This window comes from Miniopterus natalensis, chromosome 9, assembly GCF_054644295.1.
Source record: "Miniopterus natalensis isolate mMinNat1 chromosome 9, mMinNat1.hap1, whole genome shotgun sequence".
Lineage (NCBI taxonomy): Eukaryota > Metazoa > Chordata > Mammalia > Chiroptera > Miniopteridae > Miniopterus > Miniopterus natalensis.
The window spans coordinates 73,342,177-73,361,330 of record NC_142089.1 but is presented as its reverse complement, the minus strand read 5'-3'; the positions used below and the strand labels follow the sequence as shown (position 1 = coordinate 73,361,330).

The 19,154-nt window shown below is 40.0% G+C and overlaps 1 pseudogene; it reads left to right on the top strand.

The window, feature by feature from the left end:
* The first annotated feature begins 13,258 nt into the window (after positions 1–13,258).
* Positions 13,259–15,717, top strand: LOC107529114 (non-histone chromosomal protein HMG-17-like; annotated as a pseudogene).
* The last annotated feature ends 3,437 nt before the right edge of the window (positions 15,718–19,154 follow it).

Genomic DNA, 19,154 nt, shown 5'->3' with positions numbered 1-19,154 from the left:
CAATTCCTTAGGGGCAGCAATCACCTCTTTTAATCTTGATAGTCCTTCAGAGTACCAATTCAATAAACATATGTTGTATTGAATTATGCCCTCAAAAAGTTACCGAGTCTGAGGCACTTGAGTTTATACTGACTAAATCTCCATAAAGAGCCACAGGAGTATTTGTTTTACTCATGAATTTAATATGCATATTCAGGTACACCATTTTTTATATGAAACCTCTGGGTTCAAGTTACATCAGAATTTTTCAGATTTTCAAAAGTTAAAATGCTCTTGTATTATCTAGCATGTTATCAGTATGTGCATTTACCAAAAAAAGTATAAGGAAAGGACTAACCTGACATTATTTCAGGTTATGTCTTACCATCAAATAAGTTGGCTGAAAACTTACGTAAAAAATTCTGTTTTCAATGATTTTTAAATTTCTAAACAATGAAGGATCACGGACCAATGTTCAAAGAGAAAAACAAGTTAGTTCCTTCTACATTAAATTCCTATTACTGATCAAATATTCCTTTAAAAAGTACCATAGTCTATTTCTATAGTCTTTCAGTTTTTAAAATATTACAAGTAATCTATTAACACATGCTCATTGTTTTAGTCCATTCCAACAATAGAGACAGAGCAACAGTCCTAGGTTTTCTTTGCACAGGACTCCCTGGCCTTCGGAAACTCCACAGGCTCACACCAAAGCTCAGAGCAGCACCTATCTTTACAAAGTCATCTCGCAGGGTGTCCCTGCCTCCACCTGCCCTCTTGACCCTTCCTTATCACAGCTTTAGAGGTACATAAGGAAAATTATATTATCCCCCTTGAGTAGAGCTGAGAAAAATGAGAGTGAAGGACATTAAGATTTTTGCTGCATGTTGCAGAGAGCCAGCAAGTGGAGATGAGACTGGAACCCAAATGTTCTGCCTCTCAATGTTCTCTGTGTTTTCTGCCATCACGACAATGCCCACCATTGTGCAGATTCCTAAAACCAAGTCCAGAACCAGAGGTCTTGGGTGGGCACATGTGCTTTCACAGAAAAGGGGGTCTCCTTGGATCAAGGTAGGCTGAGTCTCCCAGGTTGCTGGGAACCTGCCTACACCCTCGCCCTTGCTCCTGTTTTGTGTGGGGGCTTCACCAACAGAGATTTGCCAGGTTGCAACAATGTCCCATCCTATCCCCACAGCAGCTCCTTATTGGCCTTTTCAATTACTCTAATTACTATTCTTTTCTTACAAATGTGTGCAATTCACCCATTTTGGTCCTCTAAAGTCTCCTTCCCCGTGATCATATTTGTATCATGATTTTCAGCAAAGAGTGCAAATAACTTCATATATTGTCTATTTGTCTTTAAGCTGACTTCTGAGAAGAAGGAACAGGCATTCTCATTCACTTTCTATGGGTGGCATCTATGGCTTCTAGTCTGTGCCTTGCCATTCTAGAAACATATCTGTCCAGCAATGTAGAAAGGCCTTTCCATTCAAGAATATTCTACAGAGATTCTAAATAAAAATCTTCAAACATCCTTGAGACGAGTAGAGAAAGTTCTCAGGAACAAATGGCTATCGTGAGACATGAGAGTTGATTGTATTAACCAGGTATCAAATGCAGTCTTTAAATGGCAATTGGTTCTTATTACCTACATCTAGTGTCAGCGGCTACTCTAAATATGCCACATTATTTGGCAGAGCTCTTAAGCAACTTGTTCTACCACACAAAAACAATGGAAGAGTAGTGTTAGCCATAGTGCTCTTAAGGAATTGTTTCAAGTCTTAGAATAAATGAAATGGTATAGAGTATTGGAATTAGATATTTGCCATAATCAAGAGCAATCCCTTTCCATCTTTTTTTTTTTCAGAATGTATAATCACTTTGCTATACTATAGGAGCAAATTTTTAAAAATCTTTTGTTCATTACTGAAATATGTTAGCTTTTTTCTTGAGGAAAGATGGGACATGGAGAGACAGGTGGTTTCTTCACTGGTAATTTTAGAGGAAGGCCTACTGTTTGTCTAATTCAGTATGTTCTAGAAAAAGTTGCTATAATTCTCTTCTTCAATCAATTCTTACTAAAAAGAAAAAGGCATATTAAATTATTTAAAAATATCTTCCCGTTTCACCTATAATTAAAAAATAAATTTAAATTTCCCAAAATGTCATTAGTTCTTTGCTTAAATCACACCTTCAAAGAATTGAAATTAGGTAGGTGGAATGAGTTTCCCTTTTTCCCGTCTCTAATCATTCCCAGTGCTAATCACTGCGGAGGATTTCAATGGTGGGAGGTAGGAAAGAGAAAGGTGTAAAGGAGTAAGGTAAGGTCTGAGTCGGAGCAGCAGCAGGGGCTCGAGAGACAGGAGCCAGATTCGGGAAACTCTCTCGCATCCATAAGATGTGGTGACTAGGAGGGAGTGGGGGCTGAGGAAGAGGGAGGGGTTAAGCAGGGTTCTGAAGTTTCCGGATGGGAAGCCTCTCTGAAAGAGTACTTGGCTTTACCCTGGGACATGGGAAAGAGGGAGAAGCCCCCGGGCAAGAGGGAAGATCAGCTGTCTGGCCTGTGAGGTCTGAGCTGTGGAGCCGAGAGGCAGAGAGAGCTCTCTGACCTGCGAAGGGTCGCCATCGTCCCACCAGCGGAGACTCAGGGACCCGCCTGTCTCACCCAGCCGGCGTCGAGCTCACCCATCCAGTCTCACTAGTTCCCGACCCTGTTTCTCCCGTCTCCAGACCAGGGGCGGTTGCCTTCGCTGGGTGCCTCGGCCACTTCGGCCTGCCTTGGCCGCTCGCATGCTCCCTCGAACCACGCTCCCACCATGAAGTCTTGCTCACTGACAAGCCTTTACGTTTAACTACAACTCGTATTGCACCACAGTCTTGCTAAAAACTGACCAAGGCTTCCCACTTGGCCAGGATGAAATCCGAATTCCTAATCTCCAACCTCTGCCTCGTCCATCCCTTACCACTCCCAGCCTCCCAGCCTCACTCCCAGGACTCTGGGTCCCCTGTCTCCTCCCGATCTGTGCCCGGGCCGGGTGCAGCGTCTATGCTCTCTCTTGCGTGGCCAGCTGCTTCGGTGACAGCCAGGTGCTGACTCCCTCCAGGAACATTCCCTGATTTTCTGCCCTTTCCAGTCAAGCAGAAACTTCTCTTTTCTCTGATTCTACCCCTCCGCACCTCTCAGAGAGTGTTCCCGATAGTCACCTGCTGACTGTCGCCCTCCCTCCCCAGACAGCAATGTCACAGCCTGCGTCTTCTTTATTCCACAACTCTGGCACCTTTCACAGAGATTTGTGAATTAGTGACAAAGGTGGCATTTCTTCCACTTCTTTTTATTTTTTAGTTCTTGTATACACTTTAATTTTTTAGACTCAGCTGAGGTTTTTTAAAATTAAATTTATTGGGGTGGCATTGGTTAACAAAATTATATAGGTTTCAAGTTACATTTCTATGATACATCATCTGTTTATTGCATTGTGTGCCCACCGCCCAAAGTCAAATCTTCTGTCACCATATATTTGACCCCTTTACCCTTTACTACTCCCCCGCCCCTTCCCTCTGGTAACCACCATACTGTTTTCTGTGTCTAACAGTTTTTGCTTGTTTTTCTTCTTTGTTAATTTGTTGCTTTCAGCTTTATATCCCACATATGAGTGAAATCATGTGGTTCTTGACTTTTTCTGCCTGACTTATTTCGCTCAATCATGACATTTTCAAGGTCCATCCATGTTGTTGCAAACGGCAGTATTTTTTTGTCCTGTTTAATGGCAGAGTAGTATCCACTGTGTACAAGTTCCACATCTGCTTTATCCAGTCATCTATCAAAGGACACTTGGGTTGTTTCCATGCTTTGGCTGCTGTGGACAATGATGCAGTGAATATAGAGGGGCACACATCTTTGCAAATAAATGTTTTCAAATATTTTAGGTAAATATCCAGGAGAGGGGGTGCTGGGTCACATGGTAGCTCTATTCTTAATTTTCTGAGGAACCCCCACACTGCTTTCCATAGCGGCTGTACCAGTCTGCATTCCCCCCAGCAGTGTGAGTGACGGTCCCTCTTCTCTACACCCTCTCCACACTTGTCATTACTTGTCTTGTTGGTCACAGCCATTCTCACAGGTGGGAGGTGGCATCTCCTTGTGGTTTTGATGTGCATTTCCCTAATAGCTGGTGAAGTCGGGCGTCCTTTCCTCTATCTGTTGGCCATTTGTATGTCTTCTTGGGAGAAGTGTCTGTTCAGGCCCTCTTTCTTTTACTTCAAACGGAGAGAAGGACTTTCGCTTGGTGGAAAAGCTGTTTCTAGCTTACTTCTCCTTGTCCTTATGAGAAACAGCACTGAGGAGCAGGCAGGACACCTCCCATGCCTGAGGACAGTCACATGGGAGAAGGGGCCCTTTCACACGCAAGCGCTACAGGCAAGAGCCTACTCCAGGGAGGGCCAGGTTCTGGGAAGCTGGCCACCCCGCCCCCATTTAGAGCTTCTAATCTTTCAATTACCCAAGTGTTTCTTGGAAGTCCTCGTTTTAATATAACCAAGCCAGGTATCTTTTACCGAGTGACTTGGAAAGAAAAATCCATCAGAGAAGGGAGAACTGTCATGAATAAGCATTTCGCAGCACCACTGGCTATGTTCAAAGGCATATAATTTCTCATAATCCAGCCACACGATGGGAACTTGTGGGGGAAATGAAAGAGCTGAAGGAAAAGCAAGACATGTGGGTGCACGCGCCATACACACACACACACACACACACACACATACACATCACATACACACACAGAGCCAAAATATCTAGTAAGGAACTTGGAAATCCTACATTAAGCATGTCCATGCATTGTGAAAAGTGTTAGTGAGATGTCTTCAAAAGTGAAAGCATCCATCAATAACTAAAGCAACTGTAAGTTCCAGTTTAGAGTTGAAAGCTATCTGCCCTTGAAAAGGGCACAATGAAGACTTTTTCAGTTACTATCATTTCTAACAGAAGACAATTATTTGTAAGGACTTGGCATATAATAATGTTTTGTACATGAGTAATAAACATTTTTGTTGAATATATAAGAAACAGTTTTCTTTAAAAGTGCAAAATTTTAAGAATTTTATGTATGTATATAAATATATATACATACATGTGTGTATACACACATACATATGTGTATATAGGGGTTGGCAAAGTAGGTTAATAACAAGTACAATAATAAATAAATAAATAAATAAATAATAATACAAGAATAGACCCTTTTTTGCATACTCACAACTGTAAATTTACGTTTGCCCACCCCTGTATATATGCCATAAATAACAATAAGTTTAAGACCACTGAATCCAGGGAAAGATGTTGCTGAACACTAAATACAATAGCTTAATTTATGGTACATTTTGATAAGTGTCACATCAGCTAAGTCATATCTCATTTCATGGAATGCAGCTCTATTTTGAAAGTTAGTGAGAAATTAAGTTTCTGCTTATCTTATCATCATTAACTTTCCTTATAAAATTGAAGGTATTTTCCAACATATGATATGAGAACATAAAAAAAATCATACTGAAGGAGTAGACGAATTTGAAAAAGTCGTACTTTAGACAGAAAACCTGTTTGAAAAGAAACATCAATATTTATAGCTCAATGTATAATATTGAGACTTAAAATATTATACCAGGAATTATATTCCCTTGGGCCTAGCTAACTCTACAGAAACAAACAAAGTCCTACTTTAAATTAAATTCATAACTTTATTTCTACTGCAAGGCAAAAAAAATCATTTTTTAAATCACAAACTTGTCACGCAACATTTATGGAATGTAACATTGATGGTACAAAAAGTTCTTTTAGCCTTAAAAATGCTGGGACTTATAAAACTATTCTGGACTGACTCTGAGCACTTCTTTGAAATGCTAGGTAGGAAGCCCATCATAAGCGACTTGTAAGTAATATAACGTGGAACAAAATAGAACTCTCCACCGGCACCCACAGCAGACCAAGGTAAATATGCAATTACTTCCCCACCTTCTAAACTAACATGGGGTTTATGGTAGACTATATCTCAAACTCGCGATAAGCCCATAGGTGTGCAGCTGATATATAACTATGTTTTCATAGTTTGATTTGGCAAAGAAGGAACTACTGTTACCAGCCATTTACCAGTTAATTTCTTTTTTGTAGAATCCACACGAGTTAATTGTCTATTGGGTGGGAGGAAGAGACTCAAACAATTAGGGTTTTGTCTTGTTTTTTAACTTATATGTTTGGTATTTATGTGAGAAAATATTTTTTTTAAGTTTCCAATTACATTACATCATTTTCTCTAAGGGACAAAATGAAGTCACAAATATAGTACCAAGTGACACCAGAGAGAAAGTTTCAGAATAAAATCCAAGCCAGTGGAACTGGAAAGCATGTGAGTTGAGGAGAGGAGTGGGGTCAAATCTGCACATGAGGCACAGCACTATTCTTTTTGTCTCCGTGCCTGAAATTTTCACAGTTCTCCAATATTTAGCCCAAACTGGCACTGCCTCTGGCCTTAAAGATGAATGGACTCTCCTTTTGTGTGAAGGGTGCATTAGGGCTGACCTCTTAATGTCCTCACTAGTTGATAAGCACATACCTATGATCTTTGTATTTATTTTGTCAGTTGTTGTAGGACATTGACAGGGAAGCAGAGGGGACCTAAGCAGTCTCCTTGGTGCCAATGTTGTGAGTGTCCAGGACCTTCTGGGGACTTTTCTAGGGCTGATGGTGGATGCTGTATGTCTCAAGATGTGCAGAGCCCAAAAGGGTGTAAGATCCTCAGATGTGCAAGCTCAGACATGACCACCTTGCTGGGCTACACTTACCCCTCCTTTTAACCTTTTTTGGTAATTCCTCAGCCACATGTCTTAGAACTTGGATGTTATGGTAACAGGAAGAGGCTACAAAAAAGTTGCAGGGTAGTTTGAACCTATAAACACCGTCTTTAGACATTTAAACTTACGCACACTTACTTGAATTCATTTTTTGAGCTGAAAGAAAGGCAATTGCGTCACCTCCCCCATGTTATAAATAGGTGCCATGAGCCCAATAAAGTGTCCCAAGGTTTTGCCAGTCAGGTGAGCTTCTGGCAACTCACAGCTGCAGCTGCTGAAGGGACGGCCTGAGAAGGGTCAAGTTCACTCTGCATCTTAAACGAACCATTGTTTACATTTTGGGAAAATATCAGCTCATCATTAAGTCCATTACGTCCTGGAAATACAGATATTGAATTCAAAAAGCATATGCTCTTGGCATTATCTATAAAAAGCCTTAATTTTGCTCAGGCACTTGTTTTTGGAATTATTTCTAAAAATTTATATTAAGGGAATAATCTTGGAGGCTACAAAATGTTTTCTTGCTTGTGGGTTTTGTTTTGTCTTGTTTGCTATTATAAACAGCACATGCTCATCACTTACATTGATTATAATAGCAAAAGAAGTTCAAAAAATTTTTTTAATTTGATTAAATATATGTCTGGTTAAAACACCATGCAGCTGCTTAAAATGATGCCTTACTAGAATATTTAGTAAAAAGGAAAGTATCACACAATATATTAAATTAAAAGCTGCCCCAAAACACATGCAGAGCTTGAGCCTGTTTATTAAATGAGATACTGCATGAATAGGCTTAGCAGTATGCTAAGATTTTAATTACTGCTAGTGAGGCAGTAAATGTTTATTACTGTCTACATAATAAAAGACTAAAAGACATATTCCGAAGCATAGATCTGAGTGGTATCTAGTTATATCTGTGTGATAGGATTATGGATAATTTAATTTTCTATTTTCTTTTTTTTGGTTTGCATATTCTGAATTTTCTGCAATGAATATGTAAGAATGAAAAACTAATAAAAATTACAATTCCCCAGAACCATATTCTTAAACAGGATAATCAGTTTAGATTCCTCTTTAAAAGTACCTGGAAATGCCCAGCCAGTGTGGCTCAGTTGGCTGAGCATTGCCCATGCACCCAGAGGTCACCGGTCCAATTCCTGGTCAGGGCACGTGTCCAGTTGCAAGAGGCAGCCTATCAGTGTTTCCCTCTCATCGGTGTTTCTATCTTTCCCTCCCTCTCCCTTCCTCTCTCGCTGAAATCAGTAAAAACATATTTTAAAAAATAATAAAACAAAGGACCTGGAGCTAATTTGTATAGTCACGGACTGCTTAATGATGAAGATACGTTTTGGGAAACGGCTAGGCAGTGCTGCTGTGCGAGCATCAGGGACTGCACTTTCACAAACCCAGGTGCTGCGGCCCACTCCACCTGGCCCATGGTCCAGCCCGTCGCTCCTGGGCGACACCCCTGCAGAGCACGTTGCTCTACTGAATACTGTAGGCAACTGTAACACAATGGTAAGTATTTGTGTATCAAAACATATCTAAACATAGAAAAGGTACGAGAAAAATACTGTATAAAAGATAAAAAATGCTTCACCTGCGTGGGGCACTTATGAATGGAGCCTGCAGGGCTGAAGGTTGCTCTGGGCGAGTCAGTGAGTGAGTGGTGAGCGAACGTGAGGACCTAGTACGTTACTGTACACTACTGCAGACTTCATAGACACTGTACACTTAGGCTACGTTAAAAGTAAAAAAGCAACATGAGATTAAACCAAGCACAAGAGAAAATGATGCCCGGCCGGGCGTGGCTCAGCGGTTGAGCGTCGACCTAGGATCCAGGTGATCGGGGTTCGGTTCCCAGTCAGGGCACATGCCCGGTTGCGGGCTCGATCAATGACTCTCTCATCATTGATGTTTCTATCTCTCTCTCTCCCTCTCCTTTCCTCTCTCTGAAATCAATAAAGATATATTTTAAAAAAAAAGAGAGAGAAAATGACGAATTGAGGCAAGCAGTGAACACGAGATGTATGAGGCTGCCGTCGTAATACAGCACACTGTTTCACAGCAAACATTTCTTTTTATGAGTAGAAAGACTACAATCCAAAATAATTATAAAAGTATAGTGCAGTAAATGCATAGACCAGTAACATGGCTTTTATCATCATTATCAAGTATTACGTACTATACATAACTATGCATATGCTTTCATACGACTGGCAGGACAGTACACTGGGTGCCCCGGCATCACCCCAAACACGTGAGCTCACGGCCCTACGACATTAGGACGGCTACGCCACTAGGCGACAGGAATTTTCAGTTCCCCTAGAATCTTACAGGACCTCCATCCTATACGTGGTCCACCACTGGTTGAAATGATGCTTCATCACTCTATACCATCATGTGTGTATTATCATGTTTATCAGAAATAAAGTTTTTTTAATATTTTGTAACACCAAGAGAAATAGGTTTGATATTTTTAATAAGAAGGAAAAAATGAAAAGCTTACTTGTGGAACTGTGTCAGAATATTTGAATTTCATGTGACCTCATATTACTGTCTTCCTTCCAAGAAGTTTGTATATTCCAAATAACTGAAACTGGGTGTCAATTACATTGTACGTTTTTTGGTGGCGGGAATTATTTCTTCTGGCCTTTGTATTCTTAGGTCCTGATCCCAAACACATACTCTATATTGGACAGGCTGACAATGTTTAAATGTTTCACACAATCTGTATAATTTTCTGTTTATGTGGTTATTAAAATACCTTCATCCACAGTAAGAAATATTTCTCTTTAGAAACAAATTTGGAACTTGGACAAACCAAGAAGATAGCCTTTAGAAAGTGACTTCTTCAAGCTGTTTTCTGTGATCTTCTGTGGAACCAAGGACATAATTGTGAACAGAATTTTACATGGTTTGGGTTTAGGTAAATGGTCAAGGGTAATGCGTGTGGCCTTGTGTCTGACTCTCTTTCCCTGAACCAAGAAATTGACCTGAGAGGAATCAGATGGCATCCTTGGATTCTGTTAGCATCACTGTAACCAACTAAGCAAGTTTGTCAGGGCCTCTAAGCCTTGTGTGTGCCAAGTCAATGAGATATCCTGCAACTCATCTATAATGGAAGGATAGGGCTACCTTTTGCTCTCCTTTTTAAATAATAAAGATTGGGGGAGGGGCACATGTTCCTTGAATGAAGGTTTCCGTATAACCAGCCTACACTATCTGCTGCCATGTGGTTCTGGTTTCTAGCATCCTTCCACGTGTACAGGCTACTCCCACCTCCAGGAATATTTACCTGAGTGGAATCCACCCAGGTACAATCCTGGTAAGGTCCCAAAGCTCCTCTCAGAGCAGGAAATTATTAACTGCTGAATTTCCTAGGCTAATTTTATAGACTAATCATAAAAAAGGAAACTCCTGATATTAACAGGTGCCCATGTTGTTTTCTCATTGAAAACCCAAGTGTCTAGTAAATAATCCCAAAGACAAAGTAAAGAAAAAAAGTGGCCCTTTAAAATGAATTCAGATGATGCAAAAGTTTAACCATGGCTTCTAGGGGTTAATCACGCAATGACATATTTCCTCTCCTGAATAAACACCGACTTTTTGACATCTGGTGTTGGGTGTCTTACATTTGTGGATACGGCTCAGTTCCTGGATAGAGGAGAGTTAGTTACACAAAATGAGTCATCAGGCCACACCTCGGTGTCCTCACCACTAGGATGCTAATAAAGGACTCAATAATTTCACACATTTCATCTCTGCAAAGAGTTCCATAAGAGGAAAAGTGGTTCTGAAACATAAAAATGGCAGGGAAATTTGGAAAGTTCTCTTACAGGAAATACAGATTTAGTTTGGTTGCTCTGTGAGAATAACTTAGCACTAAGTATACTAAGTGATAGTGTGTAGAATAAATTCATATGCTGCAGAGCCTAATTTACAACCTAAACTTCCACAGGTCATACCTTCTACAGCTTCTTATAGTTTAATTTCCTTTCATATCTTATGGTCTCCCACTTTAGGGACTGAATTTTCTGTGATATTTTTCTAGCATTAAGGGAAGGAAAATGATCTTTGGGATTATATAGCACACAGAGTTGAATTCTAACATAAACAGAGGTCTGAAGATATGAGGCCCAGAGTGAAAAGAGATTAAGAATGCATATTGGGCATAATTAAATGTAGACTATAATCAGTTTCATAACACAATTGTAAAAACTGTCCTTAAGAGAAAGCTTATTAACTTCATTTTAACAGCCAGAACACAGATCTGAGAAATTTTACGGGAGAAAACCGAAGTTTTAATCTCCTTTAGGAACTGCAGCAGGTCTCTTTGTTGCCTGTAAACTGTGAATTTGGTTTTTTATTCATCCAACAATAAATACCTAATGTTTTCTAAGCAGTGGGATGTGGCAGAGAAGAAGACAGACAAGGCTTGGGCTTGCATGGGGTTTACAGTCTAGTGAGGAAGAGAGCAAATATACAATAAAGAAATAAAGTACAGGATCTTTTTACATAGTGCTAAATGTTACAAATAAAGCAAACCAGGGTGATGTAATAAAGACTGCAAGGGTCAAGTGGGGAAGGCATAGCCTCCATGAGGAGGTAAATGACCTGAAGGAACCAGACTGGTATATTCAAGAAATGGAAAAAAAGACAGAGTGGTTGTGTGAGAGAACTGAGAGCAATAGGGTATGAGATGAGAGAAGCAGCAGGGCCAAAAGTCATTCAGGATCTGCTAGGCTCTGCAGAGGGATTGGCATTTCAACTGTAAAAAGAAGACTTTAGAAAGAGATTAAGGATGTTGAGATATAATCTGATTAGAGATTTTAAAAGAGGTGGCATGGGTAGGAGTGGTGAAGTAAAAATCTCTGAAAATCATCTCCCCTCCTAAAAGTAATGAGAACACCCAAATTTGTCCAAATCAAAATTTTTAAAAAAATATATCTTTATTGATCTCAGAGACAGGAAGGGAGAGGGAGAGAGAGAGAGAGATAGAAATATCAGTGATGACAGAGTTGTCATTGATTGGCTGCCTCCTGCAGGCCCCCCATTGGAGATCGAGCCCACAAACCCGGGCATGTGCCCTGACTGGGAATTGAACCGCAATCTCCTGGATCCTAGATCGATGCTCAACCACCGAGCCATACCCGGCTGGGCTGTCTAAATCAAATTTTTCCAAACTCTGGAAATTAACTAAATACTTGCAATGATCTGGGGAACATTTTTTAAAGCCTGAATTTTGGTTACAACAGCAAATTTTGAGTAATTTTAACTTGGAATATACCCATCCCTTTCTACCAACCTCTGTAGCAGTCTTGTAAACCAACAACCCCACAATCACAGTGAAAATCCAAACCCCATAGACGCTGGAGGAAGCAGACGGGGTTGGAGCTCCACCAAAGCCCCATACCTAGAGAATGGTCATTATTTGACCTATCTGGAAGTCCCTTGGAAAACCTTACTCAGAGAACTTGCCTTCATTTGATCTGACTCAGAGTGCACCAAATATAAACAGCTTCCTCCCCCCACCCTCAAGCCAGGACAATTGTTGAAAAAAGTCAGTGGCTATTGTTTAATATCACAGGTGTCTGAGGTGGCAATAACAGTTGGGGCAAAGAACAAGTTGACATAAATACTTAAGGAAAAGCTGAAGAATGAGATGTCCAAAGGGGGATATAAAAATCTTCAACAAATTCTGGGACTCTAGAAGACTGTGTGCATGCTCAGGAAAGAACTGAGCTCTTGCTTCTCAATAATTTGGAAGCTTTGTGCAAGCAACAAGTAAAGGCTAAGGCAGAGTTGTCAACTGCCTGGCTGAATGCTGAAGGCATGTCCCACATGCACACAGAGACTCTCAGCAAACAAGAGAGACTTACTAGTTTCAGATGTTTAAGAAAATATGTGTCCAATCATTAGTTGTTCACTAAACTAATCAAAAAGAGATTTCAGTGAGCACACACAACAAAGAATATAGACTTTAAAGATTTAGTTCAGAAAGGTCACTAAATAAGCAATAACAATAACAACAAATGCTGGGGAGGAAGGATATTCCGTAAAGAGATAGAAATTATAAAATTATAAAAATTTCAAATAAAAATTCTGAAGATAAAGAGTACAGTAACTAAAAATTTTAAAAAATAAATAAATAAAATATCTAAAGGGTTCAACAGGAGATTTGAGCAGCGGAAGAAAGAATTGGTGAACCCGAACCTAGGTCAATTGAGACTATCTAGTCTAAGGAACATAAGAAAAACAATGAAGAAAAACAGAGCTTCAGAGACCTCCAGGACACCATCAAATACGTTAACATATAGCCTAATGGGATTCCTAGAAGGAAAGGAAAGAGAGAAAGGGACAAAGAAGAAATCACAAGGAAAATTAGAAAATATTTTAATATAAATAAGAATGGAGACATATCAGAATTTATGGAATGCAGGTACAGCCATGCTTAGAGGAAGAATTATAGCTGTGAATGCCTACATTAAAAAGAAGAAAGATCTCAAATCAATAACTTAACTTTACACACTAAGCTACTGGCAAAAGAAGAGCAAACTAAATTCAAGGTGAGATCCAAGAAGGCAGTAGATTGAGTGGAAGCTACACTGACACTCTCCTAGGACCAAACTGGAATTACAACTAAAAATATAGAAAAAACATCCTGAATAATCAGCAACTGAAGACGAGCTGGAGAGCACCCTCATAACCAAGGAGGAAATGTGGAGACCACATAGAGACTGGGAGGAAGTGTGGAGGTGCCAGAGGGCTGGCTGAGCTCCCACAGGCAGCAGCTGAAGGTCCAGAGGGATATCTCAGCTGTGAGGGTTTCCACTGAGGAATCTGGGGCCTAAATCCCAGGCTGGGCTTCCCAGCCAGAGCACCAGAACTGAGAAAGGTGCCCATATAACATCTGGCTGTGAAAATCAGTCAGGTTTCTGTCTGCCAGGGAGAGACAGCTGGAAAGGCAGGCACTCTCTTAAAAGGCCAACACACAAAGTTTCATGTGCAGCCACTCACCTTAGGTTCTGGTGGAGGGAAGTCAGAGTGGACTAGAGCAGTGTGAGAAGAATCAAAAGGGACTGACTGGGGGCATAGATATAAGAGGGCACCCATCTGGACCCTGGTGCTGAGTAATTCCTCCATACGGGAGAGGACATCTTTCTCAGGCAGACATTTACCTTCCAAGAAGCTTTTGCCTGAGGGGGGAAGCAATTGTCCCACCCTGCTGAAAAAACCTCTGGCCCCACTCTGTGTAGTTTCTACAGCCTGAGGCTCATTAAGAGACTGAATTACAGCCTCTGGGTGCTTTGAGTCTTTGCCTGATTTGCTTTTGGACCCAGGACTTGGGAACACATACTTTGGTGTACATCTTGGTCCTGTCTAAACACACCCAGCCCCAGCAGAGGAAACCAGAAGCTGTGGACTGTGTAAAACTTCAAACAGGGTACTCAAGGCCAGTCACAAGAATGGCCTTGAGTTTGATATTGGCCTGCACCACAGACCATCCAAAACACTGAGAGTCCTAGCAGATCTACCTAATACATAGAAACAACACCAAACAGGCAGCCAAAATGGGGAGACAAAAAACAAGCCCCAAATGAAAGAACAAAATAATTCTCCAGAAGAAGGGCTGAGTGAAATGGAGATAGGCAGTCTATCAGATATAGAGTTCAGAATACTGATCATAAGGATGGTCAACAGCATGAAAAAAAGATATAGAAACTATGAAGGAAATTAAGAATGACAGTAGAAATTTTAAAAAAACCAAAAGATTGGAAGGAATGAACAGCAGATTAGGGGAAGCAGAGGATCAGATGAGCAAATTAGAAGACAGGGTAGAAAAAAAATCACTCAATCAGAGACCCAAAAAGAAAAAACAATTAAAAAACAGAAAGACAGTTTAAGGGAGCTGTGGAACAACATAAAATGTAACAATATTCGCATCATAGGAGTGCCAGAAGAGATCAAAAGTAAGCAATGGTTAGAGAACCTGTTTGAAGAAATAATGGCAGAAAACTTCCCTAACCTGGCAAGGAAAAAGTCACACAAGTTCAGGAGGCACAGAGTCCCAAGTAAGAAGAACCCAAAGAGGCCCATACCCAGACACATCATAATTAAAATGCCAAAAATTCAAGACAAAGCAAGAATCTTAAAGGCAGCAAGAGAAAAGCAATTTGTTACCTACAAAGGAGCTCCCATAAGGCTGTCAAGTGATTTCTCATCAGAAACTCTACAGGCCAGTAGGGAATGGCATGAAGTATTCAAGGTAATGCAAAACAAGGATCTGAATCCGAGACTACTCTATCCAGCAAGGCTATCATTCAAAATAGGTGGTGAAATAAAGAGCTTGCCAGACCAAAAAAAAAAAGGCTAAAAGAGTTTATCACCACCAAACCAGCATTGCAAGAAAGGTTAAAGGGACTGCTGTAATCAGAAGTTGAAATAGAGAGAATGACAAACATAGGCATAAAGAAATAAAAGGGAGCAGTGTGAAGAGGCAAGAACGACCCATGGACCGACCAAAGGCCACGGACTGTTGCATCCCTGCATCCTGCCTGGACATCCCACCACCATCACCATCATGCCCAAGAGAATTAGGCTGAAGGGGATGCTAAAGGAGATAAAGCCAAGGTGAAGGACAAACCACAGAGAAGATCCACCAGGTTATCGGCTAAACCTGCTCCTCCAAAGCCAGAGCTCAAGCCTAAAAAGGCCCCTGCAAACAAGGAATAGAAGGTACCCAGAGAGAAAAAGGGGAATACTGATGCTGGCAAGGATGGGAATAACCCTGCAGAAAATGGAGATGCCAAAACAAACCAGGCACAGAAAGCTGAAGGTGCTGGAGATGCTAAGTGAAATATGTGCATTTTTGATAACTGTGTATTTCTGGTGACTGTATAATATACTATTTTTTTTTATCAAGTTTTATAAAAATGCAGAATTTTGTTTTAATTTTTTTTTAAAGCTATGCTGTTAGCACAGAAAACACTTCATTGTTGTTTTTTGGGGGAAGGACATATAGTACTAATAGAATGTCTCCAAAGCTGGACCAAAGTGGAGGAAAAATAACACCTTTCCCTTCTAGTTTTGAGAGACTTCCTCTTGGCTCCTGGGAGGAGGGATCCCTTGATGTTGACACGCATTAGCCACCTTGGCACAAGCACCTTGTGTTGTGCGAAAACTAAAATTCATTTATATGTCCTTTCCTCCCTTTCCACTTTAAGCATAGACTTTGGCTCCCTAAGCCCAGAGACCTATTGGGACCTGACCCAAAAGAATTGGTTATGTTGGGCAATCTGTACTTTCCAGTGTCACCATTGAGATGGCATCCCTCAAAAGAGCAGCAGTTCCTTTTTTAGATTGTGGACCTACAGGTTGATAATTCTGCCATTTTCATTTCATTTCCTGAAAGTCAAGGTCGGCTTGTGAAAAGTTGTTACACAACATGCTTAATGTGAAATGTCTACCCTCACTCTAAACTTTCTCTGTTCAGAGCATCAGATGAAGACTTCATTGAGTTTTATCGTGGCTTTCTGATTTTGGTAGCTCATTGAAGAAGGGAGTTTGAAAGTTGTTGTATACTGTTAACGATTGTCTGGCCATGCCCTGCCTGAAATACCATGATTGTTTATGAAAAGTATCTTTAATAAAGCTGTATATGGTAAGAAAGAAAAGAAAGGAAGGAGGGAGGGAGGGAAGAAAAGAGGAAAGGAAAGGAAAGGAAAGGAAAGGAAAGGAAAGGAAAGGAAAGGAAAGGAAAGGAAAGGAAAGGAAAGGAAAGGAAAGGAAAGGAAAGGAAAGGAAAGGAAAGGAAAGGAAAGGAAAGGAAAGGAAAGGAAAGGAAAGGAAAGGAAAGGAAAGGAAAGGAAAGGAAAGGAAAGGAAAGGAAAGGAAAGGAAAGGAAAGGAAAGGAAAGGAAAGGAAGAAAGGAAAGGAAAATAAGAAAGAAAGAAAATGGCAATAGATAAGTACCTATCAATAATAACCTTAAATATAAATGGATTAAATGTCCTAGTCAAAAGACATAGGGTAGCTGAATGGATAAGAAAACAAGACTCAAATATATGCTGTCTACAAGAGACCCACCTCAGAACAAAAGACTCGCACAGGCTGGAAAAAAACAAAAAACTTCTGGAGAAGATTTAAAGGAGAGATCAACAGCAGTACAGTCATAGTAGGGGGCTCTAACACCCCACTGACTTTACTGGAGAGGTCTTTCAGACAAAAAATCAACAAGGAAACAATGACTCAATGATACACTAGAACAGATGGATTTAACTGACATTTACAGAATATTTCACCCCAAAGCTGCAGAATAGGCATTCTCCTCAAGTGCACATGGGACATTCTCAAAGAGAGACCACATATTAGGACACAAAAGAAGTCTCTACAAGTTCAAAAATATTGAAATCATATCAAGCATCTTTTTGGACATTTACACAATGGAATATTATGCAGCTATAAAAACAAAGGATCCCTTACCCTTTGAGGCAGCATGGTGGGACCTGGAGAGTATTATGCTAAGCAAAATAAGCCAGTCAGAGAAAGGCAAGTGTCACATAATCTTACTCATATGTGGAATCTAATGAACAAAATAAACCAATGAACAAAATAGATTCAGAGACATAGAAGCATGGAACAGACTGACAAATCTCAGAGGGAAGGTGGGAGTGGGTGAGTAGGTGGGGAGAAATTAACATAAGAATTTATATGCATAACCCATGGACACAGACAATAGTGTGGTGAAGGCCTGGGGGAAAGGTTGCAGGGTGGAGGGGATCAATGGGGAAAAAGGGGACATATGTAATACTTTCAACAATAAAGATAAATTTTAAAAAATGAAACAAATAATAAATAGAATATCTAAGAGTAGAAAGTAGTAAAAAAAAAAAACACAACTAAATTCAAGGCAAGCAGAAGAAATGGAATAATAAAAATGAGAGCAGATATTAATGAAATAGAGAAACAGTAGAAAAAACTTCTAAAACCAAAAATTGGTTCACTATAAAGAACAACTAAACTGAGAAATCTTTAGAAAGACTGTATGGGAGAACATATTTGTTAGTGACATATCTGATGAAGAGTTAATTTCCAAAATATATAAGGAACTCATACAACTTAACAAAAAGACAAACAATCCAATTAAAAAAATGGGCAAAGGACCTCAATAGACACTTCTCCAAAGTGGAAATACAGATGGCGAACAGACATATGAAAAATGCTCAAAGTCACTAATCATCAGAGAGATGGAAATTAAAAACAACAATGAGACATTACCTCACACCTGTCAGAATGGCTACCATCAACAAATCATCAAATGATAAGTGATGGCAAGGATGTGGAGAAAGGGGAACCCTAGTATACTGCTGGTGGGAATGCAGACTGGTGCAGCCACTATGGAATATATATGGAGTTTCCTTAAAAAATTAAAAATGGAACTGCCATTTGACCCAGTGATCCCACTTCTAGGAATATATCCTAAGAAACCCAAAACAAAAAAGGGGACATTTGTAATACTTTCAACAATAAAAATAAATAAATACCCCACAAAACCCAAAACACCAATTAGAAAGAATCTATGCACCCCTATGTTTATAGCAGCACAATTTACAATAGCTAAGATGTGGAAACAGCCCAAGTGCCCATCAGTAGATGAGTGGATAAAAAAGCTGTGGGACATCTGCACACATGGAATATTATGCAGCTGTAAAAAAGAAGGAAGGATCTCTTATCATTTGGGACAGCATGGAGAGACTTGGAGAGTATTATGCTAAGTGAAATAAGTGAGTCAGAGAAAGACAAGTACCACATGATCTCACTTATATCCAGAATCTAAAGAACAAAATAAACTGATCAACAAAATAGATGCAGAGATAGAACCAGGAAGCAGTTGGATGAATTTCAGAGGGAAGGCAGGGGTGGGAAGTGGGGGTGGAGAGATTAATCAAAGAACTTACATGCATATATGTGTGACCTATGGACACAGACTATAGTGTGAAGGCCTGTGGGGGGAGCAGAGTGTGTGTGTGGGGGTATGGGGTGGAAGGAATCATTGGGGGGGAAGGGGACATCCATAATACTTTCAACAATAAAGATAAATTTTTAAAAAAAGACTGATCAAGAAAAACAAGAAGATTCTAATTATTAAATCAGGAATGAAAGAGGAGACATTACTACTGACCTTACAGAAATAAAATGATTATAACAGAATGCTATCAACAATTGTACGCCAAGGTGAAATGTAAAAATTCCTAGGACACAAACTATTGAAACTGACTCAAGAATAAGTTAAAAATCTGAACAGACCTATAACAAGTAAAGATGTTAAA